This window comes from Pogoniulus pusillus, chromosome 35 (assembly GCF_015220805.1).
Source record: "Pogoniulus pusillus isolate bPogPus1 chromosome 35, bPogPus1.pri, whole genome shotgun sequence".
Classification (NCBI taxonomy): Eukaryota; Metazoa; Chordata; class Aves; order Piciformes; family Lybiidae; genus Pogoniulus; species Pogoniulus pusillus.
Window position 1 is genome coordinate 5,966,978 of NC_087298.1, and position 25,146 is coordinate 5,992,123.

The 25,146-nt window shown below is 45.7% G+C and overlaps 1 long non-coding RNA gene across 1 annotated transcript; it reads left to right on the forward strand.

The window, feature by feature from the left end:
- Positions 1-111: 111 nt before the first annotated feature.
- On the forward strand, positions 112-25,146 carry LOC135190267 (uncharacterized). The gene is made up of 3 exons (XR_010308468.1): positions 112-199; positions 17,646-17,749; positions 24,987-25,146. It is a non-coding gene; the product is annotated as an uncharacterized LOC135190267 (long non-coding RNA).

Below are 25,146 nucleotides of genomic sequence, written 5' to 3' on the forward strand. Positions count from 1 at the left end.
TCTAAGAAGTGTTTTGTATATAATTAGGGAAGGGGAGGGGCTGGGAGGGGGGAGGGGTGGGAAGGAGGTGGGGGGAGTGAAAAGGAAGGACTTCAGCTCCGGCCAGACGGAGCCTGGACCCTGGGAAGGGAGGATGAGCCCAGGAAGGGCCTCTGGACGGGGCTTTGGGTGATCTAAACTTGTCTGCTCCTCGGATACGGTGAGGAGGCTGCAGCGGGACCGGTTGTGAACCCAGGAAGCCCCCGTCCATTTCATTTTTACTTTTCCTCTCCCCCCCACACCTTTTCGGTTTCCTCCTCAGCAGAACCAGGCAGCACGGGGCTCGATCCGCCGAGCGCGGAGCTGCTGGCTAGGGTGTGGGGGCTGGGGGAAGGCTGTTCCCCATCTTAACTCCACACTGGGAGGAGTTCCCATCTTCCTTCCTGCGGGGAGGGTGGAGAAGGAGCCGCTCGCCCAGCCCCACCGTGCTGGTGCGGTTCAGCACCGCGGACAGCGGCGAGGCGGAGACGGGGCCGCCCCGGGCGCGGGGCCTCGCATGGCTCCGGAAGGGTCCGTCTGGGTCTGTTCGTCCGTGTCTGTCTGTCTGTCTGCTCCCGGCTGCGTGTGTCTGTCAGCCCGTTCGTCTCCCCCGCCGGTGTCTCCGCCGCTCGGCCCTGCCTCCGCTGGCAGCGTTCGCCAGCAGCTGTCTCCTCGGGAGGCAGCGGGCGGCCAGCTCCGCTCCCGACGCCTCCCGGACCGGCTGCTCGGATAGATCCACCCAATAGGGAGAGAGAAAGTCCTGCCACTGGGATCTAGGAATGTTTGGGGTGGAGAATGAAGGGGAGATGTTTCAAGGGCATGACCGGGCCAGGATACTCTCAGCGTAGGAAGAGCATTGCACGATCCCTGGCATCATTCAGTGCTCAGCCAGAGACCCCTCGGACGAATCAGACACTAGCTATACTGTGTTGATAAAAGGAAAATGCCTCACCACCTAGTGCAGGATATATAGGGTAAGGAGGGCAACAGGAGATGCCCTCCTTCCATCCCCTTTCCCTGGCCTGCAAGGACACTCTGTCCTTCTCCCACCCATCCCCTGTGGCTACGGAACATTGTCTTAAGCTAAATCTTCAGCAAATCTTTCCTAAGCAGAATTAGAAGCTGTTTGGTTAAACTCCAGGCTGTTCTGATAGGGCTGAAGCTAAGCTTATCTCAGTTACAGCACATCCAAAGCTCCTGAGTTTTGCTTTTTTTACCAAGTGACTGATCAGCTGTAAAGAACACTTTCTGGAAAGCCACTGCTGATTCTGGCACATTGTCTCAAATGAAAGGCTGAAATAATTCTCACCAGATCCTACAGTACAGGCCACAGAGGGTTTTACATCTTGTCAGAGAAGACAGGGAGATCACATTTTCTGCTGAACATATAAACAATTTCAAAGCACTTGTTTAAATGAGCAATTGGTGCTTGGGGTTCTTGCTAATGTGTTCTGGCACTGGTGCTCTTGCTTGGTGTTTACTAGAAATAGAAGAGGAATCCTTCTGTCTCAAGTGAGGTTGCTGGAAATCAAAGCACAGACTCCATGAACAGGTCATGTTCATGTAGAATTTACTAATTCAACTAACGTAACAATACTAAGTGTCCTTCCTCACTACATGTAGGAAGACTTTGTGTGATTTGGTCTAGAAGGACCTGGCACCACCCAACCTGACATTGCATATTCCTGTGAAGAGGGAACGAGAGAAATGCAGAGAGATCATAGAATCATAGAATTATAGAAATCAGTCAGGGTTGGAAGGGACCACAAGGACCATCTAGTTCCAGCCCCCCTGCCGTGGGCAGGGACACCCTACCCTAGAGCAGGCTGCCCACAACCTCAGCCAGTCTGGCCTTAGACACCTCCAGAGATGGGGCCTCAACCAACTCCCTGGGCCATTCCAGGCTCTCACCACTCTCATGGTGAAGAACTTCCTCCTCACACCCAGTCTCAACCTATCCATCTCCAGATGACACTCCTCATGCACCTAAAGGTCCCATGCACACAGAAAACAACTCTAATATTGTCTAGAAAGTAAGACTTTCTGCTAGAAAGTCTGAGTCAATGAACTCTTGGGATCAGTGGAAATAAGGATTGCTATCAATAGAATAAAATTATAAGAGGCAAACATAAAACAAAGCCAGAAGAGTAGGTTTGCTTACTATTTTCCTATCCCAAAATGTCTTCTCTCTTCTCCCCCAATTCATACACACACTATTGTTGCCTCCTTCCAAAAAGCTTTTACTGTCTCTGATCAAAAGAGGATTATTTGGTGCATTGAGTATTCAACATGTTCTCTTACAGTATTGTTGTGTTCAATGAGCTTTGCTCATCTGAATGGACACTCACTGCATAGTCCACTGGTTTAATTTGCTGCTTTGGAAACCTAAGCAGGTTACAGCATATTTAGCTATGTGTCTGTTCTTATGTGTCAAAGATAAGGTTTCTGGATGCCATTTCTAAAAACAAAATTATTTCACTTCAGTAGCTTCTTCTTTTCAGTGGTCTCTTTTTTTTTTCAGTCTTGGATATTTCAGCTCACCTTCTCTCTGCAATGAACAAAGCCTGGATCTTCACCCCAAATCAGCAAAGCTCCATTGAACAAGAATTCATATTTCTTCTTCCAGTAGGGACTGTTTTTGAGCTATTAACAATTCTAGCGTGTTCAACCCTCTTTTTTTCCCCTCCCCTCTCTTCCAACAGTCATCTTAAAAGTAATGCTTAGATCTTTTTTAAACTATAATATTCACCCATAAAGAAAATAGAAACTAGTCAATCAAGGGAGGCTGTGAAGGAGAACAGCAATTTACGACACCCATGGTGCAAAAAGAGACTTTCCCTTTAGCAAGCACTAGGAAAAACAAAACAAAACAAAACCCAGCTATGATAGTGGTAAGAAGGAAGAAACAGTAATTTGGTTGATTAGAAATTTGGGAAGACATCACATGAAACACATCTAGGAAGCAGAAAGAAGTGTTCATGTTGTTAACATAACAGCTGCCACAAAAAGAAGGACATAGGTTTCCTCTCTGTGTTCCAAATGTGTGGCTGGTGTGGGTTAACTACAGTGTTCAGCTAAATACTGCTCAGCCCCTCGCTCACTCCCCTCCCCCCACCCACTCCTTGCCCTACTTCAGTGGGATGGAGAAAGAGGAAAGGATGAACAAATCCAAGAAAATTTAGAGATCAAGAAGGGTTTTTCTTTTGTTTTTAAACTGAAGGACAAGCTGAGAAAGAGAAGACAGAACAAACCAAGTGCTACAGAGGTAATGACTCCTCCAGCTCCCATGTGTAGATAAATACTCCTCAGGTTTCCAATCATGAGATGTTTAACCTGACTTTGTTATCACTGAACATGATGATACATGGTGTGGGATATCTGTTTTGGTTGGCACAGGTCACCACCTGATTGCATCCTCCCCCAGTCCCTTGTTCACACCCCAGTCTGTGCACTGTGGGAGCAAAGCAAAAACCAGAGAAGTTCTTGGTGTTATTCAAAGTCTGTTCATCAACATCTAAAACATCAGCAGGTTAAGAGCACTGTTTTGGTCACACATCTCAACCATGAGGTATGACAAAGAAACTTAACTTCATCTCAGACAGGCCAGTACAAAGCACCATTGCCTAGTGCAAAAGGAGCTGTACACACCAACTGTACATGGGGAATACTTCATTTCTAGTCCTGAATCTACAGCAAAAACTCACTTCAGGGTCCCACGAGCTGATGAAAATAATCAGACCCTACTGTGAGCTCTTCTTATGCTACTGCCAAACTTTCTTTCCACATCTCCTGTTGCATTTCCCTCCTTGAGGATGCAGAATGTATTCTTGTCAAGGTTTTGCAGGCTTCATTGTTTATTACAGGCTAAAAATGGATTAAACTTGCTTTGTGAACATTGTATTGATATTCTGGTGCTTTCCTAGTCTCTTGTGAAATGTATTTCCTCTTTCTCTTCTGCAAACAATATCACAGTAAATAGTGATCTTATTTAGACTGTGCTTTGTGTTGCCTGCAGAGATATCCAACTCCAAAACACCAAACACATTCATTTGCTGTTGGTGTTCCTTAATACATGGGTAGGTGCCTCACTGTTCATAAAGCAAGATGGGTGATACAAAGGGCAGGCATCAGGTTGGTTTAATGGATGGTAGGAAGAAGCCTGGAAATGAGCTCAAAGGTCAGAGCTAAGAGGCAAGGAGCTGGCAGAGACCTTTTCTATTATCCACAATGCGGAATTAAAGGTTTCCAGACTTGAGCCTTGGGGTTTGGGCAAGGTTGGAACCACCTTTTAAGCTAAGCAAGATCCCAGAGAGTGGAAAGAAATAGTTGGAATTGTTGTTTGTTTGTTTTTTTTTTTTTTTGTTGTTTTTTGTTTTTGTGTTTTTTTTTCCTGAAAGGAGTTTTTCATAGATGTTTCCTCTGCTTTAAACTGAATCATCCTTCAGTGTAGAAAGCAGAAAGACACTGAACTCACTAAACTTTCCAAGAAGGTGCTTTCCCATCTTTGTACTGCTGCTAAATCAAATATCCCAAGTTTAACTTCCAAGATAAATCTATTTCCAGCATCAAACTGACAAAGGAAGAACTGTAACAGCTTCTAAATTGACCAGAAGCCATCCTAGGCACTCACCTTTCAGGATACTTGTTCTGAGCTCTGTGAGCTTCTGGGGGTTGCAGAATGAGACTTTGTCTCCTGAGATCCAGCTTTCTGATTAGCTTTTTTAGTATTTTTCCTACCAGTCTTGGTTAGGAAGCAGATATCTTGTGAAAAAGAAGCAATAGTGGTTGAAGATTAAAATAAGAGAGTGACCACTATAAAGACCATCCTAGGAAAACACAGCATGCAGAAAGAAGAGGGAGAACTGATTGTTTCCCAGCTCAGGAGATTGTTCCCCAGCTCTCACTGGTATGAATGTTCCTAGCCAAGGCTAACTGAAGCAAAAGTAATAACCTGACCCATTGAGTTCATTGAGAATTTCAACAGGCCAAGTACTCAGTTTCAGGTATTTGTCTAAATATTCTCCCCAGTTAACAGAAAGGGATAATTTTAGTTCTACAGGTGTAATCTTCCTCTTGTCTTCAACACTATGCAACATGACAGGAATTTCCTCCTAAAAGCAGTGCCCTCCCTGCTGACTCTAAAAGAAGACAAAGCACCAGCTTCCACCAAATTCCTAAATTTTGGAGGGACCACAGAATCATAGAATCACTCAGGGTTGAAAGGGACCACAAGGATCATCTAGTTCCAATGCCCCTGCTGTGGGCCCAGGCATCTCATACTAGATCAGGCTGTCTGGAGCCTCATCCAGCCTGGCCTTATACACCTCCAGAGATAGGACCTCAACCACCTCCCTGGGCAACCCATTCCAGGCTCTCATGGTCCTCATGCTGAAGAACTTCTTCCTAACATCCAGTCTGAATCTACCTATTTCTAGCTTTGTTTTGTTCTCTCCAGTCCTATCACTACCTGACATCCTAAAGAGTCCCTCCCCAGCTTTCTTGTAGCCCTCTTAAGATACTGAAAGGTCACAATAAGATCACCTCAAAGCCTTCTCCTCTCCAGACTGAACAGCTCCAACTCCCTTAGTCTCTCCTCATAGCAGAGCTGGTCCAGCCTCGTGGCCCTTTTCTAGACACCTTCCAGCACATCCTTATCCTTCTTGCAGCAGAGGCTCCAGAACTATACGCAGTACTCCAGGTGGGGTCTCACTAGTGCAGAGTAAAGGGGGAGGATGGCTTCCCTCACCTTGCTGGCCACATGGACCTGGTTGGCTTTCTGGGCTGCAAGGGTACACTGCTGGCTCATGTTGAGCTTCTTATTCACCATCACCCCAAAGTGATGAAGTTAGAGGAGTTGAATACTGTCCTCTAGAGCTTGCTGAGGTGTAGGGAAGAGCAGGCAAATGAATCCATATCTGCTAACTTTCCCATCTTAGTCTCAAATCCATCCTCTTTATTAGCAGTCTTTCGTATTCACTATTGTTACTATTGTCTGGTACCAAGTACAAGTCATCAGTATTCATCACCTGCAGCTTAGTTTCCTTCTGAACTTGGACTAAGGCTTTCAAAAGGGAACTACTTGTAACTCCCAACCCATGGCGAACTGTACACGGCACAGAAGGCTTCAAGCCTCACTCTGCCTCTATCTGCAATCACTCAGCACTTCAGACCACTCAAAAAATGTCGGTAGATGAAAACCACATGCAGTCAAACGCAAGGACTGCAATGTTCAATGGAGCTTTTTTCCTTACTCCTCACTCTAACATATCTATGTTCTTTTGCATCTGTTTCATATCCCCCAGAGTCCCAAAAATGTTCATTGTAGAGGAGATGGCAAAGCAAGAGGTACTGATATCTCCTGATATTTGGGAAGCAGGCATGAGAAGATCTCTTAGCTTGATTAATGGGGATTGCTGGAGGGAGTGGACAGCCACTGTCATCTGTAGTCTAAGCTAATTCTAAAGCATGTCAATGAGGGTTAGAGGGCCAATGCTTCTTTCCTCATTTACCCAAGAGAAGCCAGTGCACATCTAGCAGGGCTGTGCTAAGGTTGTACAGTTGGATGTTAGTGCAGAATAATGGTACCACCCACAGCATGAAATCAAGTCAGAACAAGCATACACATCTGACTGCATGACTGTTAAATTGATGCTGATATATCATAATTGTACAGGCAATTTCAGCTTCTGGAAAGGATGGCTTTGTCTTCTTTATCTCTGGATTGTGAATAAGGGGCAAGCCACCTGTTTTTACTAGCACACAGCAATGGGGGAAATTTCTGTTTCTGGACCGACCCTGAGGGTATAGATCACCAGGGTAGGGAGTCCATCAACTCAACAGATTCAAATAACAGATTCATACAGCCCAATTGCACTTCTTTTATCAAGAGTAGTCTAGGCCAAAATGGACTTTTGACATTATCTTTGGACAAACCAATACACCTGGCAAGTATTGAATAGAGGAAGAGGACTCAGAAGTAAATATACTTTTTTCACACACACACACACACACACACACACACACACACACACGGTATCATTTATTATTTATTTAGGGGAAAATCTGAATTTGAATCACTAAGGAAAGACATGTTTTAGAGACTGCTGCTACTGTGAGATAAGTGCACTTTGCCTCAGGTATGCAGTGAGTCACAAGGTTGATAGCTGGTGCATACCAGCATCCTGAGAAGTAGAGTTATTGTTACCATACAGTAACCACAAGCCTTGAGCAACGTTATTTCTCACACACAATAGTGACTTTTTATTGTGTTAAGAAAAAAATGATGCGATCAATTTTCAGGAACTCTGCTGAAGGGCATACCCCTGAGTGCCTTACAAAAACTCTCTGCATAAACACAGCCTCTCAGCCTGCTCTGGTTAGTGATCAGAGCAGGAAAGGCCAAATCAAAACCTTCAGCAATTTGGTTCCAGAACCACAATTGAGAAAACCAAGAATGAGTTGTAGTGGATCCTACCCAGGTGCCAAGGACCAAGATCACAGGCTCACAGGATGTTAGGGGTTGGAAGGGATGCAAGGAGATCATCGAGCCCACCCCCCTGCCAGAGCAGGATGATACTATCTAACACAGATCACAGAGGAACACATCCAGACAGGCCTGGAAAGTCTTCATAGAAGGAGACCCCACAACCTCTCTGGGGAGCCTGTTCCAGGGCTCTGGGACCCTGACAGTAAAGAAGTTTCCCCTTGTGTTGAGCTAGAACCCCTTTTGCTGCAACTTCCATCCATTGCTCCTTGTCCAATCCCAGGGAGCAGTGAGCAGAGCCTGTCCCCCCTCTCCTGGCCAGCCCCCAGATAGTTATAAATATTTATCAAACCCCCTCTAAGTCTTCTCTTTTCCAGACTAAAAAGTCCCAAGTCTCTCCTCATAAGACATGCTCTCCAGTATCCTAATCATCCTTGTAGCCCTCTGCTGGACTCTCTCCAGCCCTTGGAGGCCTTGGTGTGCAGTGTGAAACACACCTGCCAGACTGTTCAGATGCTGCCTTTATGCCATGGTTTCCCAAGCAGCATGTTAGTGTGCATAAAAACTCTTTTGTTTATTTTATTTGGATGCTTCCCAAAGCAAAGACTGCTACTTACTGTGTGTAAGCACACCTCTCCCTGAGCAGCCCTGAACTCAGCTGCTACCTTTCCCTGCTAATGGCAGTATTACTAACTATGAACCTTGCCTACATGTTCCTTCACCTCCCACTGCTCAGACACACTATGGTACCAGCATGTTACATCTTTCCATACTAAACACTTCATTCACTGCATTTCTCCAAGAGACACTAGGCAGAAACTCACTCCAAGGGATCCTGCTGGTTCTTATTTCCTATCTTTTCCTCTCTTGGTACCTATTTGTCTATGCCAGCTGTAAACCATCCCAGATGCACCCCCCTTGAGCACTGTCACCCTCAAAGTTCCTGTGCTGTTACAGCACTCTAGGTTCAGCTTTTAAAGCCAACAGTGCTTTTTGGTTGCCAGCTATGAATTCTGCACACAGATGCTCAAGGTAACTTAGAATCATGGAATCACAGAATCACAGAATGGTCTGGGTGGGATGGCTACATTTCTAGCTCAGACATAAAAGAATTTAGAACAGAGAAACTTAGAAGAGGAAGAGCATTGAAGCCTCTGAGTAGAGAGGTGAATGTTCCAGGGATAGGCCAGAAAATGGCAACGATGGATAAGTTAATGTAATTTCATTGGAGCATCAAAAGCTTATGTCTGGAAGCAGGACTGGTATCTTCCCCTTTGCTGCTTCTGCTGCCTCTGCTTCACCTGCTGCTATCTTCCCCTGCTGCTGTTTTGGCTGCTGCTTTGCTGCTTCACCACTGCTTGACCATCCCCACCTTCTTTAAGGCTGTTACATTCTGTAGTAGTTTATTCTCCTTACACTGTTATATTGAGTTTAAACTGAAAAAAAATACAAGTTCCTTTTTTCAGACTTTCCAAATTCTGAGTTGCAGTGAATTTACTCTGCTGGGGGAGGGATCCACTCTGACCCATCACAGAAGGTTGTCCAGTTTAGCCCCCTGCACAGTCAGCAAGGACATCCTCAACTAGGTCAGGTTCCCCAGAGCCCTGTTAAGCATCATTTTGAATATCTCCAGGGATGGATTCCCAACCACCTCCCTGAGCAACCTGTTCCACTGCTCCACCACTCTCATACTAAAAAATCTATTCCTAACATCCAATCTGAATCTGCTTTTCTCTAGTTTGAAGCCATTGCCCCTTGTCCTATCAACACAGGCCTTTGTAAACAGGTCATTGTAAACTTAAAGGGTTGTGTCTCACAAGTGCTTCTTTATGTGGTCTTCAGTTCTTGTGTTCAAGCTTTTCTTCCATGTGTGACACCTTCTTTACATATAAACATCCATTTCCACTCCAGTTTTAGATCATTTCACTCCAAGCCAGACAACATTTAGCTCTTGAAATGCTTCTTGGGGAAAACCACCCAGTTCATCTCTGAAGGGAGTGATCTATTGCATAAAATGTGCAGGACCAACTTGGACACCTGAGTTCTCTATTTGTTTTTTGTTCTATTGTTGGATGGCCACCCACATAATCTCAGAGTTCACTTCTTCACTTCTGGTTCTGTGTGTGTAATGCAGGTGACAACATCCAGCCTAATGCTCTCATCTTGTCAGGAATAGTGTTGTTTATACAAACTTCTACCTAGAAGCCAGAACTGAGCTAACTGCATTTCCCCACCCAGCTCCCTATGCACAGCAGCACCATGGGAAAATGCTAGCATCACACTAAGGCAGCTGTGAGAAACATTAGCACTGAGAGCACCACAGTTTGCATCTCCACTCCTACAGTTACCTCCACTAGCAAGGCTCAGCCACCATGGGAATGCTAACATGCTCTGCCAAGCCCTTGGTTGGCTTTGCAGATGATCCTGAGGGAAGTTAGAAGCCTTGCCTCACAGACTTCAGTATCACAATGAGCATGTACCTTATGAGGAGAGGCCAAGGGACCTGGGGCTGTTTAGTCTGGAGAAGAGAAGACTGAGAGGGGATTTAATAAATGTTTATAACTATCTGAGGGCTGAGGGTCAGGCCGGGGGGGACAGGCTCTGCTCCCTTGCTGCTTGGGATAGGACAAGGAGCAATGGATGGAAGCTGCAGCACAGGAGATTCCAGCTCAACACAAAGGGGGACTTCTTTACTGTCAGGGTCCCAGAGCACTGGAACAGGCTCCCCAGAGAGGTTGTGGGGTCTTTCAAGGTCTGTCTGGATGTGTTCCTCTGTGACCTGAGTTAGATTGTGTGGTTTTGTTCTGGCAGGGAGGTTGGACGAGACTTCCAAGCTCATTCAGTCCAACCTAGCACCCAGCCCTAGCCAATCGACTAGACCATGGCACTAAGCGCCTCATCCAGTCTTTTCTTGAACTTGATGATCTTTTTGGGTCCCTTCCAACCCCTGACATCCTGTGAGCCTGTGAACATGTGAAATCAAAAAGGAGCAGTAGTCACTCTGTTGTTCACCCTTTTGTTTATGAGCAGGATGTACAAAGAGTGTTCTACACAAAACTAGAGGCAAAACTGGGCCAAACTCAGATGTTCCAAGGCTCAGCTAAACATCTTTTATCTCCAAATCATCCATCCTTACACACATGCTGACAAAAACCTACTATATAGGGGCAAAGTAATTATTTTTATTCTCTTTCTTCCCTTGCTGCTTCACCAATATTCGATCGATATTGTCATTAAAGCTCTGAGAATAGGTTCAGTTGGTTAATCTGCACCTTGAGTACAGCACAAAGAGAAAGGAAAACAAAACCTCTCAATCACACAGCTCTTCCACAGCCATCACCAGTCCATTTGTTCAGAGAAAGGAGTGCATCCATGGATGTCTCTCTCTCAAACAACAAGGCACACGAGCCTGAGCTTTCAATAGGCATTTGGAGCTGAGGAGATATTTCTTACCAGTGACAATTTGTAGGTAGGTCAGATTTAGAGGAAGAACTGACTGAAGCATCCTTTAAATAGCTGTCTTATTGTATACTTAGTGTGTTCCTTTAACAGGCTTATGCTATCATTAAGTCTTCTGTGGAAGAAGGGAGCCATTGTGCCAGTGTAACACCGACCTAATTAGCTTTGCTGAGGATTTATTTAACAGGTTTATTCTAACAAGTTTATTCTTTAAATGCCTGATAACTGATTTGTTGTAACTCTTTCTAATGAGTCTCTGTCTTCCTCTGTAGAGTTTAATTCTTTTTGCTGCTGCTCAGTACTACTTTGCATCTACATAGGAGGCTGCTTGTAGTGTGTTTAGACTTTGATAAGCTTTGTTCATACAGTGGATATTCATTTCAGTGCACTGAAGCAGGTGGATGCACCTATATCCACATGAATAGGAATGTGTGGAAGAAGGAATGTTTTTTGTATTACATTTCATCCCAGTGAGGGCCAAGTAGTCTTAGGAACTATCACATTCAAATCCTGCTTGCTGAAAGGAAAGACTCCTATTGATCATAGAACTGACTGGTCTATGAAGGACCCTTAAATGCCATCTTGCCTAACCCCCCCTGCAGTAAGAAGGGACATCTTTAAGCAGATCAGGTTGCTCAGGACCCCATAAAGTTTGACCTTGAATGTCTCCTGAGATGAGGCCTCCACCACATCTCTGGACAAGACATTCCAAGGTTCCACCACTCACATTGTAAAGAACTTCTTCCTAAAGTCCCATCTAAATCTACCCTTCTCCAGTTTAAAACTATTGCCCCTTATCCTAATGCTACATCCCCTTGAAAACAATCCCTCCCCAGATTACTTGTAAGTTCCCTTCAGACATTGAAATGCTTCTCTAGGTGTCCCAAAGCCTTCTCCTCTCTGGACTGAAAAGCCCCAACTGTCTCATCCTATCCTTGTTGGAGAGCTGCTCCAGCCTTCTGACCATTTTTGTGGCTCTCCTCTGGAGTCATTCCAACAAGTCCACATTCTTCCTGTATTGAGGGCAGGCAGGTTTCTAATCAGACCCATAGACAAAGCACCCAGTTGGTGCATCCAGCAATGAAATGTGTGAAGAATTGTGTACAAGACAATCCCAAATACATTGTGATCCCAGTTATGTATCCATGACACACTGATATTCACTTGGGCAACAAGGTGAGATGCTCCCTAGGCTTTTAGAAGAGCAGTGTTAGGGCACAGAGCTGTTCTGGCACAGGAGGTGAGATAGATTCATACCCTCTGACTGGGCAAAATATTCTATTACAGTCTGTTTTCCCAGGAAATGTCAGAATGTGCACAGACATACACTTAGCTCCAAACACCTCTGTTCTGAAGGTGCTCACATTTAGCTTCAGTCTAATGAGATGCTGCAGGTAGGGAAACTCAAGCAAGAGCTGTAAGAACATTAATCAGGATAGCCCCATGGATCACTGTAATAGATCCCAGCTTTCCCAGCCCAGTTCTCTAATCTCAGCCTTTCTGAGAAGGAAACACCAGCTTGTTATAGACTAAAAGAAGAGGAGAAGCATCTGTTCTGAGGCTAAAATATGTCACCACTCTCCAGACCCCAATAATGGTAAATATAAATAATAATACATGATTTGATTACCGTTTGAGCATTAATTATGTATCATACATGAGTAGGAAATAGGGATAATGGGTTTTGACCCACATTGTTATACTATGTGCCACTTGACTCAGATCTTAATGGACAAACTCCTCTTTTGATGAGCTTCTTCACAGCCACCTTCAAGCCGGATGTGCCTCAGCTACAGAGAGCACTCTGAAATTGCTGTCTGGTGGCAGAACTGTGTGTCCTAACTTCAGAAGGTTATTTTACACAGCAGAGAGAAGATTCAGGGACAAGCCAACACTTTTGCCTCTCAGAAGCTGTGAATCCTCTGAAAGAATGAAGTAACATCTCAGCAGAAAGGGAAGAGGGAGTGTAGGGATGTGTCTCTGTGCACACGGGGAGACAGAAAGCCTCAGTCTTCTAGATTTATTTCCTAACACATTTAGGATAAGGTGGAAATATTCTTATCATTTTTATAGATGAGAACCTGACAGACTGAGGGAACTTATCTGTAAAGTAACACAGAAAAGATGTAGCCAGACAGCAAATTTAGCTTCCAAAATAGCAAGCCTGTTTCCTAACCCCTGGATCAACCTTTCTCTAATGGAAGCTTTCAGCCCATAGTGCCTCAAAACCCATGACTTCATATCATCAGAAATAAGTGAAGAATTAACTAACGTGGCTCTGTGTACACAGAAAGTCTAGAGGCACTGAAGGGTTGTGCCCATTTTCACCCCCCTGCCTCTGCCAGTGTTTCTTTTGAGGATCTGCTAGCAAAGGTTTCACAATTTAAAGAAATGTCATAAAAGTTATTCTCCAACACACTTTTACTAAAGAGGTCACAATATTGTCCAGGGGTACCCCAAATTCCTTTCTTCTCCCTCCCACTCCATGGATTTGAATGGGAGAAGAAGGCACAAAACTGCTTCCTCCTCCCTTGTCCTGTGGGGTTGAATGGGGGCAGCAGAAGGGTGACTTACTGCATGTGGAGGCCCATGATGGAATTGGGCTGGGTTTTGGTGCCCAGTATAAATGGTAAATTGACTCTTTGTCTAGAAAAGGGATAAATAGAGCACGAGTTCCTGTCTTGAGAGTCCCCTGCCACTGCAAAGGACAAATTCCTTTTGGACGGCTCCTACCTTTTGTACAGCTCTTGGTTTACCCCGTCCCTGCTTTTGGATAGTTCTCTTTTGCACCCTCCTGTGCAAACCCACAGGCTTGGCAAGCTCTGGGGTCCTTTGAGAGAGAGCCAGTGGCAGCCAGACCACCCTCTCTCAGACCACATCAGTAGCCACTCGGGAAGAAGTGCTCAAGACATTTCTGAGCTTGGCGGCCTGCCACTCACCTAAAGGCTTCTGCTGCATGGATCTCTATTATTGGATATTGCCTGCAATGTCACAAGGCTGCTCCTGCAGAGGAATCCAGTAAATGATCATTGCTGAATGCCTATCTCACCTCCATGAGTAAGACCTGATGTTTCCTTAATCTTCTGCTCAGCCTTATTGTAGGTGAGGTAAAGCTGTGTTTATAGCTTAGCCTTTTCCATTGCCTGACTTCCTAAACATCTAAGTTTTTCTGTAATATCCTTTTGGAAGAAATTCTTAACTGAACTGAATCTGTTAATAAACTAAACTGATTTTTGCATATAGTTTGGGGGTGGGGTCCCAGGAAAAGAGAATAATTCTATTGTTTATAATTCCTGACTCAGCCATGCTAATTCCTTGCCTCTGTGACAAATATGAAGGGAAATATTCTCAGCAGATGATAATAGATCTGCTTCCTGCTATTAACTATTACACCCCTTGGAGTCCAAATGGGGAAACATCTCTAATAACAGGACTCTGAGAGTAATCCATCAAAACCATGGTTTCCCCAAAAAGGCCACATCCACCGGAGACAAAGTGCTCCTTCACAGCACCCAATATAAACATACAAGTCAACCAATACCTACAGAACAGAGACAGACAGACATTCCCTGAAGAAATGATTTTTCATTCAAAAATGTCAGCCTTTTGACATCAAACTTTGCACAGAAAAGGTCTTTGTCTCAACAAAACTTCTCAGTTGCAGGATTTTACTTGGAATAAAAAGATGCTTTCAGGATGCCACCACAGGATGTGCAGATGAGACCATCTGATGGTTTGGTTGTAACCCCTCCCCACACACACATACACACACACTTAAGAAAAACACCCAGACTAGACTCAGAGACTGGAAATTAAAGAATGAAGCTATATTTCCAGCTTAGCACAATATACAAGCAGAAATTTACAATATTTACAGCTATGGACAGAAATATGCAAGTTAAAAAGTAATACAGAAACACAACAACCCTCTCAGAAACCTGAGTCCTCAGGAGGGGCTCCCAACCACCCTTCCACCTCCCTTCCACCCCTCTACCTTATCCCAGACTTCGCCTTACGTTCAAGGTGAGTTTGGAGAACTGGCCAGGGGAGGTAGGAAGCTGATGGATTGGTTAGACAGCAGGATAGAGAGAGAAGTGCATGAAGCCAGAGCCCAAGAGCAACTCTGTTTGTGTTCTTGTTTTAATACATCTCCGCAAGCCTAGGAGTGAAGTAGATATCACCATTGTTTCTTCTTCACAGCCTATAATCTAATTCTTCTCACCAATATATCCCAGCTAGCTTCAAACTAGCACAGTCCAGAAAATCAGAGTCTGGGACCCTGACCTGAGTCTTTCTCAGTCCTCGTATCATGGCCTTGGGGTCTTTACCCAAGTACTGAGCAGAATACTCCTTGAAGTGGAGTTTGTAGGAAAGCTGTAAAACAGCCTTATTGATTTCTCATTCCGCCCATTCCCTCTTCTTGACTCTCTGTCCTACCCAGTGATATTGAAGGTAAGTTGATGAGATGGAATGTGAAGGTGGGTAGGAGATAAGGAAATGACTGTCCCTGTCTTCTTTGACATGCAAAGGGCAAGGCAGACAGTGGCACTGCAGTGAGATTTCTGCCCATCTCTTCTCTGTACACTTCAGGCAGGGGCCAGTATTAAGAGATGAATTAGTTTTGCTTCTGAAACACATCCATATCTATATACACAGTCCCTTCACTTACAAAGAACATATTAAACTACTAACTCAAGACAGGACAAGCAGAGGTGCTCTGAGGACAATAGTCCCACCCCATCACCATCTGCTCCCTCAGTGCTCTCCAGTTCTGTGACCCAGCTGTGACAATTAAAAGTCATTTCAGTTTTAGCCAAATCCTGACCTTAGTAACAGTACAGGTTATGTAGAGACTGTTGACTGAGGATTTGTTTTAACATTTCTGATTAAGAAGGAAACCTCATCCCCATGGCTCTCCAGTTTGACTTGTATCTGCTATGTATACATTTCTACCACTGCATAAAAAAGCCTCTTCCAAAACTACAGCTCCCCAAATGTCACCATTTTTCTCCACCCCTTCACCTGCAGCTCTGTGTGACTATAGGACAATACCTTTGAGTAGTAAATGACAAACTGACCTCAATGGGCTTAGATCTTGTCCTTCCGTGGATTGGGAGTGTGAAACTGGCAGCAAGGCCAGTTTCTACCAATCATCTTCTGTTCTGTTTGCAGGCATAAGAAAAAAAACAACATAATAAAAAACCATATACCTTTGGTCCCCACAGGTTTAACACAGTTGTTTAACACAGTAATTCTGTGAGAATGTGCATGTTGAGAATGACTTACTGTTATTACATGCATTTAGGGCAGCCTGAAGATTCAAAAACAGAGATGAAAGTCTTCTTATCCAAAGGACCCCTTTGCCTACAACGATGTTTATGAAAAACATTTTGTTCCTTGCAATTTGATTTTCCATTTTATTAGACTGTAAAGTATTTTTAAAAGAGAGTGGAAATACATTTGCTTGCTAGAGCCACCTCAGTCAGGTCATGAGAGGGCATGGGATAACATCTCCCATTTCTTTGTTGCCTTCTGAGAACCACTGTCTTGGAATTAAAGCAGTACAACTTAACTGACTCACTTGTTTTCTGCTAAGGGGTGGTAGGGTAAAAGAGACGTTTAGAAGCCAGGTTTGAAGGAGGAAAACTACTCTGGTGGGTATCTGATGGCAACAATCACTTCAAATTGCAGTGATAGTTGAAGGGAGTTGAAGGATAGTTGAAGGAAGATAGTTTGAAGGGAGGCTGTGGCCAGGTGGGGTTGGGCTCTTCTGCTGGGCAAGCAGCAACAGAACAAGAGGACACAGTCTCAAGTTGTGCTGGGGGAGGTCTAGGCTGGATGTTAGGAGGAAGTTGTTGGCAGAGAGAGTGATTGGCATTGGAATGGGCTGCCCAGGGAGGTGGTGGAGTCACCATCCCCGGAGGTGTTGAAGCAAAGCCTGGGTGAGGCACTTAGTGCCATGGTCTGATTGATTGGCCAGGGCTGGGTGCTAGGTTGGACTGGATGAGCTTGGAGATTTCTTCCAACCTGCTTGATTCTACGAAATACCAAAACACCACTGCTTGAGCAACCCCTTCAGAACGCTGATCACACTTCCTTTCAGTTTATGGAAGCTCCATAATTTGAAGGTTTTGGCTCTTTGCTTTCTTTTGATTATGTGAAAATTGCTTCCTTCATTTGGCCAAAAAGAAATAGTTCCCAATTCTATGCCATTTCTGGAGCAGGTGAGCAAATTTGTGCTCCTTGAATTGAAACATCACAAAGGGACAGGATGACTTGCAAGCTAGGAAACAAGCAACTGACTCTAAAGGTTGTCCACTCAGCGAGCTGTGAAAGGGAAAGTGGTGCTAACCCCTGTCTCAGGAAACTAGAAGGTTTCTAGAGAGCCCCCTCCCACAACACCAGATGCAGAAGAGCAATCCAGCCCAACTGGCTTTTCCACCCTCTCTGTTTTGGAAGCGTTGATTAGATTCTGCAATCCCAGATCAATTGATAATTTCATCAAAATGTGGATGGTTGTCAGCACTGCAATCAGCCCTGTGTGATGTGTATGCATTGACCTTCAATCCTCTGCCCAGGAGTGTGTGTCAAAGATAAAATGCCTCTTCACAACACCTCTCCCTCCCACATTCCCCAGGCGATTGCTCTTTATGGACCAAGTAAGCTTTTGTTTAATTGGTTACAGCAAACAGAGAAATAAATAACAACGGTACTCAGCCTGCCTCCAGTGACTCCCAGATGGCTGCAGTGAAGAGGCTTTGCTCTAAGGGTGGCCCTCAGGAAAGGTTGGTAAGTCTGCTACAGGGCAAAACAAGCAGAGACTTTTAGCTCAGCAACTGAGCACTGCATTTTTCCCTGTGCCTTAGTAATGAGAGTGAAATGAGGAAGAGTTTCTCCATTCCTTCTCCTCCCATACTCTGGAGCTGGCTGTCCTCACTCCTCTAGCTCCTCAGCGTGCAGTGTGATGACATGACACAGACACAAGGTTATTTCCCCTCTCTGATCTTCCTCTTTTTCCATCCCATCCCCCTGGTCCTACATCCACCCCTGAGAGAGTATCGACATTAGCCAGGACGGGAAGTGAGGCAGTAAATTGCTAACAGCCTCTTGGAAAAACTGACCTGAATTCTCCTGAAAGCATGGGTGTATTTCTTATCTGGTTCCCTTTGCTCACCATTTGGCACCTAACAAATGCAGTGATTCCTATTTACTCACATTCTGGGTGTGCATCTCCAATTTCTTTTTCATGCAAGCAGTTTGTTATTCTTAGAGCTCGGTGAAGAAGAATTTGCAAGCCATTTATAAACCCTTTTGCTGCTGCCAGAGTATTCCATGGACAGATTTTAATTTTCTGAAGGATCTGTGCTGTGCAAAACTATTAGCATCACAACCCAGCCTCTTCTAATGCATGCTCAGAGATGTTCACAGCTGATCATTACTGTGCAGCCAGTGGTCACTTAAATCATATGATCCTGTTGAATCTGCTTCCACATTAGATGATGGCTCCCAAACTCTCCTTATCAGAGGCTGGCAGGAAGTTAATGCCCTCACACAATGTTGCCTTCAGCAAAATATGACTGTTCATTCAAGGTCAGGCTTGATGGGGGTCTGCTCAACTTGGTGTAGTTGGGGATGATGAGAGGGCTGAAGCAGCTCTGCTATGAGGACAGGCTATAAGAGTTGGGGCTCTTCAGCCTGGAGAAGAGAAGGCTTCGAGGAGACCTTGGAGTGGCCTTTCAGTATCTGAAGGGGCCTACAGGAAGGCTGGGGAGGGACTATTGACAAGGTTTTGTAATGACAGGATGAGGAGGAATGGGTTTAAACTGGCAGAGGGGAGATTTAAACTAGATGTTAGAAAGAAGTTCTTTACAGTGAGGGTGGTGAGACACTGGCACAGATTGCTGCAGGGGGCTGTGGCTGCTCCCTCCCTGGAGGTCTTCAAAGCCAGGTTAGATGAGGCCTTGAGTGACCTGTTTTAGTGGGAGGTGTCCCTGCCTATGGCAGAGGGTTGGAACTGGATGAGCTTTGAGGTCCCTTTGAACCTAAACCATTCTATGGTTCTGTGTTCCTTGTTACTGCAGAGAGGTTGAAGTAGATGACTTATAGAGGTCTCCTCCAACCCAGTGTATTCTCCAACCTGGAGGTACACACAAGAAGAGCTGGTCACAGACTTTCCAGCTGAGCTTCCAAGGAAGCTTGTGTTGAGTTGCTCTGCAATCACCTCTCTGTGCCACTCTCTAATCATGACAAAACATAAGCCTTTTTGACTTTGGTATAAACACAGCATGAAGTGTGAAATTAACCCATGTTGTACATCATTTGGAATGACCAGTTGCATGCAGAGGGTGCATAATTACCAAAATAATTAATAACCTGCTAAATAATTAGCACACATAATTAGGTGTGGGCAAAAATGAGAGCCTAAATATGTGTGCTCCTTGAGTTTGGGTTGCAGCAGACAAGATCAGAATGTAAACTATGTTTTAAGCCCATCATGCACAACCTGGCTGTTGTGGCTTTGAGGGAGCTGTTGGGATGATGCAATGGAGCTCTTGATGTTATTCAGACAAAATGGCATCTTTCTTCCACCATCCCCTGTTAACACCAGATGCAATCCCCTCTCATTTCTTTGTATAGCATCTCTTTCCTTAAAGACTTTCTCTGAAGAGGTAGGAGTTAGTGCTCTTCAAGCCCACCTCCAGAAACAGTCGTGGGCAGGCAAGGACCAGGTGTACAGAGGACATGCCCCATTGCTCTCCACATAATATTCCCCCATAACTCTGGAATCACATATTCAGGCCCAGATTCCCCTAAAGGACTTGTCTTTCTCTGGATGCATTGTCATTCAAGATATTCTCCTTCTCTGGAGACTCTCAAGGCCCATCTGGATGCATTCCTCTGTGACCTGAGCTAGATTGTATGATCCTGCTCTGGCAGGGGGGGTGGACTCAATGATCTCTTTGGGTTCCTTCCAACCCCTGACATCCTGAGATCTTTTGAGCCTGTGATATTCTGAGCAACACTTTTTACCTTAAGATTGCTGTGGGAGAGGACAAAGGAAGAACTGCAGGAAGGAACACACTGCCTGAAGAAAGCTTTTCATGGATTCATAGAATGGCTCGAGTTGGAAGGGATCTTAAGGATCATCTAGTTTCAAACCCTGCTGACCATGGTCGAGGACACCTCCCACTAGACCAGATCACTCAAAGCCTGAGCCATCCTGTTCTTGAACACTCCAGGCATGAGGTTTCTACAACCTCCCTGGACAGCCTGTTTCAGTGTCTCATGACCCTCACAGTAAAAAACTTCTTCCTGATATCCAATCTAAATCTACCATTCCTCTGGCTGAGGCCAGCAGCGCTACCTTCAGCTGAGGCCAGCAGCACTACCTCTGGCTGAGGCCAGCAGCACTACCTCTGGCTGAGGCCAGCAGCACTACCTTCAGCTGAGGCCAGCAGCGGTACCTCTGGCTGAGGCCAGCAGCACTACCTTCAGTTGAGGCCAGCAGCTCTACCTTCAGCTGAGGCCAGCTGCACTACCTCTGGCTGAGGCCAGCAGCACTACCTTCAGCTGAGGCCAGCTGCACTACCTCTGGCTGAGGCCAGCAGCACTACCTTCAGCTGAGGCCAGCTGCACTACCTTCAGCTGAGGCCAGCAGCACTACCTCTGGCTGAGGCCAGCAGCACTACCTTCAGCTGAGGCCAGCTGCACTACCTTCAGCTGAGGCCAGCAGCACTACCTCTGGCTGAGGCCAGCAGCAACACTACCTCTGGCTGAGGCCAGCAGCACTACCTCTGGCTGAGGCCAGCAGCAACACTACCTCTGGCTGAGGCCAGCAGCACTACCTTCAGCTGAGGCCAGCAGCGGTACCTCTGGCTGAGGCCAGCAGCACTACCTCTGGCTGAGGCCAGCAGCACTACCTTCAGCTGAGGCCAGCAGCGGTACCTCTGGCTGAGGCCAGCAGCACTACCTTTGGCTGAGGCCAGCAGCACTACCTCTGGCTGAGGCCAGCAGCACTACCTTCGGCTGAGGCCAGCAGTGCTACCTTCAGCTGAGGCCAGCAGCACTACCTTCAGCTGAGGCCAGCAGCACTACCTTCAGCTGAGGCCAGCAGCACTACCTTCAGTTGAGGCCAGCAGCACTACCTCTGGCTGAGGCCAGCAGCACTACCTCTGGCTGAGGCCAGCAGCACTACCTTCAGCTGAGGCCAGCAGCTCTACCTTCAGTTGAGGCCAGCAGCACTACCTCTGGCTGAGGCCAGCAGCACTACCTCTGGCTGAGGCCAGCAGTGCTACCTTCAGTTGAGGCCAGCAGCACTACCTTCAGCTGAGGCCAGCAGCACTACCTCTGGCTGAGACCAGCAGCACTACCTTCAGCTGAGGCCAGCAGTGCTACCTATGCAGTTTCAAACCATAGGAGTCCAGAGGCCTTCTGCAAGAAGTCATTGGATGGCCACCTGGCAGAAGGACGTTTGGGATATGTGCCTCACCTCAAGGGCTGCAATGCACAAAGAGAAGCCAGGCATAATTCCTTTGAGCCTTCTGGGGAACCATTCATCTCTGGGCATGGCAGCAGACAGGCGAAGTGACACAATAAGCAAACCTCATTGCACTCCCTTGAGAGGGAGGCTCTGCGCAGTTTGGAGTGTGCATGCTGGTCCCCATCTGCAGTTGTGCTGAGCCAGGCCTCTCCTGGGTGGGTGTGGGGAGCAAAACTTTGGCTGCATTTTTCTCCCCCTGAGGCTGCTGTGATATATTGGGTGCAGGTGACACTTGGGTCAAGTGAGCACCTGTTCTCCTGAGGCCTCAGGGGAGTCTTACTAACATGGGAAGAATTTATTTTAACAGCTAGAAACTGGGGAGAGATTATCAGAGTACATTCTCTCTCTGGGAGTTGTAAACAGCTGGAATTCACTTTTTCCCTTTGGGATGATGCAAATAAAAGAGGAAGAGTCTCTAAAAGGACAGGAGGGGTGTCCATAAAGCTGATCTCTGTTAGCTTTCAACGTTGATTGCTAAAAGCCAGTAAATAACATTGGTCTGCTGAAAGTAACAACCACATCTCTCCATCACAGAACCTGGAGTACAGGGTTGGACTCATTTTGTTTTGTCCAAAGGACTTGTAGATTTATTTTTATAGCAGGATGACTTTCACACAAAGACCTTTTGGCAAGCAGGTGCTAAAACTATAGTCATGCATCTACAGATTGAAGATCTCATCTCCCAACATTTGCCTGCTGCAAGATTAAAATAAAGGATTATTATCTCTGGCAGGTAATTGAAAAGATGAAACCCTTTGCTTATTTCATCTCAGCCTACTGAATCAGGATCCTTGCCCAGCCAGTCAAGAAAAATACTTCATGTTATAGGGTTATGTCTAGGTGTGTCCTATAGATCATCAGTCTGGGACCTAAGGGAAGCCGTGGACTGTGATTGTGGCCAGCTGATGGTGATTCAATAATGAATAATGAACTGTTTGCCTTAACCCAGCTTCCAGTGACTGCATATGGGGTGCATTGCTGTCTACAACTACCTGAAAGGGCATTGTAGCCAGGTGGGGGGTGGCCTCTTTTGCCAATCAGCACCAGACCAAGGGGACACAGTCTCAAGTTGTGCCAGCGAAAGTATAGGCTGGATGTTAGGAGGAAGTTCTTCACAGAGAGAGTGATTGGCATTGGAATGGGCTGCCCAGGGAGGTGGTGGAGGTACTGTCCCTGGAGGTGTTCAAGAAAAGCCTGGATGAGGCACTTAGTGCCATGGTCTAGTTGACTGGATAGGGCTGGGTGCTAGGTTGGGCTGGATGATCTTGAAAGTCTCTTCCAACCTGGTTGATTCTATGATTCTATGATTCTATGTACCCAGCCTGGGGTTACCATGCTTTTAAACCGGGTCAAATCGAGGGTTTAGTCCTGGAGATGGGAAAAATGTATTGAACCTAAGTCCCAGGAAGGAGGTTCAAATGGTGTATTTGGTCACATTAGCACACTGCACAGACTTTCTAATCTCTTTGTAGGAAGAGAGGGAAAAGGGGAAGTGAAGCAAGGGGTAGGGTAGGAGGAGGGGGAGGTAAATTTACTTCCACACATACACACTTGTCATTAAACTGTTGCTTTTCGTTCTGGTTTGAAAGTGATTTTCTTTTGAAATTTCCTTTAATGTTGTCTTAATCTTTTTTAATGGCAAAAAAACCACCATCAGAGTGCAATACATTCTCTGACCCTAGATGGGAGTAATTTTGTTGTTCAGATTTGGGTATTTTTTCACTCTTCAGTTTGCAAAAAAAAAAAAAAAAAAAGCTGTTAGGCACCAGCACTGCTTTTCTCTCACTCCTAGTGCTGGTACTACTGGCATCAAATCAGTAGATAACAGAGGATTTCAGTCTTCTAAAGCTGCCAGTCCTGCACCTTTCAAAAGAATGCCAACTGCACTTTCTATGATAGTGAAGAATTACTGTGCTAGAGCTGGTGAAGCCTGCAAGCCCACAGACAGAGCTGGAAGCAAAATCCAGGATGAGAAGCCTGAGAAGCTCTATAGAAATCAATCATGTACACTTTGTGTTCAGCTGACCACTGTGGAAAACGTCCCATCCTCTTCTGGTCTCCAGATGTAAGCAAGAAGCTCTTCTTCCTCAACAAGAGAATTCAGGATTTGGCCAGAGGAGTCCAGCTGCAGGAGAAAGCTTCCAGCAGCATACTCTTCTGGGTGTGCTCAAAGGCAGGGAGAGGGAAGGAGCAATGCTGCTCACAGTGTGACTTCTGTGAGATGAGCCTCTGTCTTTCTTGACATGTGTCTGGTTCAGAAGAGCAGCACCTTCATGCCACCTGTGGCTGCTATTCATTCAGCAGAGTGGCAGCTCTCCTGAAAATGGCTGACTCCCACTATGGGTGATAGATCACTTTCAGTGGTGGAGATTCCTCCAGGAAGTTGCTGTACACAGAGCAAAACAGATTTTCTATCCTTGGGATTCCCTCACTGGCCAACCAGCACCAGCCCTCCTCTATTCTGTGGTCAGAAAAACAAAAACCCCTACACCCCTCCAGAGGCTTCCCTCAAGGCCATAGGCAGCTCCCACTCCAAGGCACACACCCAACTGCTCCATTGACAGCAGGAGGGGAAAGCCATGGTAATTAAAAGGTAGCAAAGCTCCACGTCTGCATGAATAGGGGACAAGTCAATACAGTTCAATCTGCTGCTGAATTGACTGCAATCAATTTTTCTTTCTGCCCATCCAAGGCTGCAGCTGTGAAGTACTCAATCTGATCAATGGTGACCTTGAAAGCAATGAAGAGACAAAGCCATGCTGCAAACAGAGGGAGGGATGGAGAGTAGCCTTAAGAGCAGCAGAAAGGAAAGAGGGCAGAGCTTGAGTCTCCTCTAGAGAAAGGCAGAGGTGCCATTTGGACAACTGGTGCCAGCCAGCAAGACCATGCCACATGTGGGCATGTGTCCTATTTCCTCAGCCCTCCTGAAAGAGCAGTCACTCATGCCGCTAATTGGCTTCCACGTGAGGAAGAGAGGAATTAACCAAGGAGTAGGATGGTTCTCACCCAAAAGTTCTTAGAGGTGATACTGCTGAGCTATCACCACACCCTGTCTACCGTCTCTACTCTGCAGAGAGGCCAGACTGGAAGATGCTCAGCAGCAGGCAGTGCCAGGCATCCAAGGCAACCCAGCAGCTCTGCTTAGCTTTAAAATGAGTCTGTCCACATCAAGTAGCTCCTGCAAAGTTGTCCAAAGAAATAAACCAAGATTGTCTTAGCACTTTTCCCTCCCTGTCTCACACTCCTGACCAGCTTCAACCTAACCCAATCACCAGTAATGAATTAATAATTAATCAATCACTACCTGATTTCATTTTCAGCTTGCAAGATGAGAAAAAAGAAATGAGATCTTAAAATAATACTCCGCAATGGGTTGTGTCTGTCTCTGGCAAATGCAATTTAACTGCCTTAATGAAATGCTAATTGGTAGAAAATATATATAAAAACCATCCTGAATACTACTCTAATTAAATTTCCTTTCTCCAGATCTACAAGGCAAAATGCTCAGTGCAGGAGGAACAGTAAACAGACTCAAAGGCTGTCCTTATTCAAGACAGGGGAAGATTACAAAGAGCTGCACAAGGGTTTGTTGGGAATAACACCATTGTTGTTCCTAATTGTGTGTGCTCATTGTGTGTGCATGTGG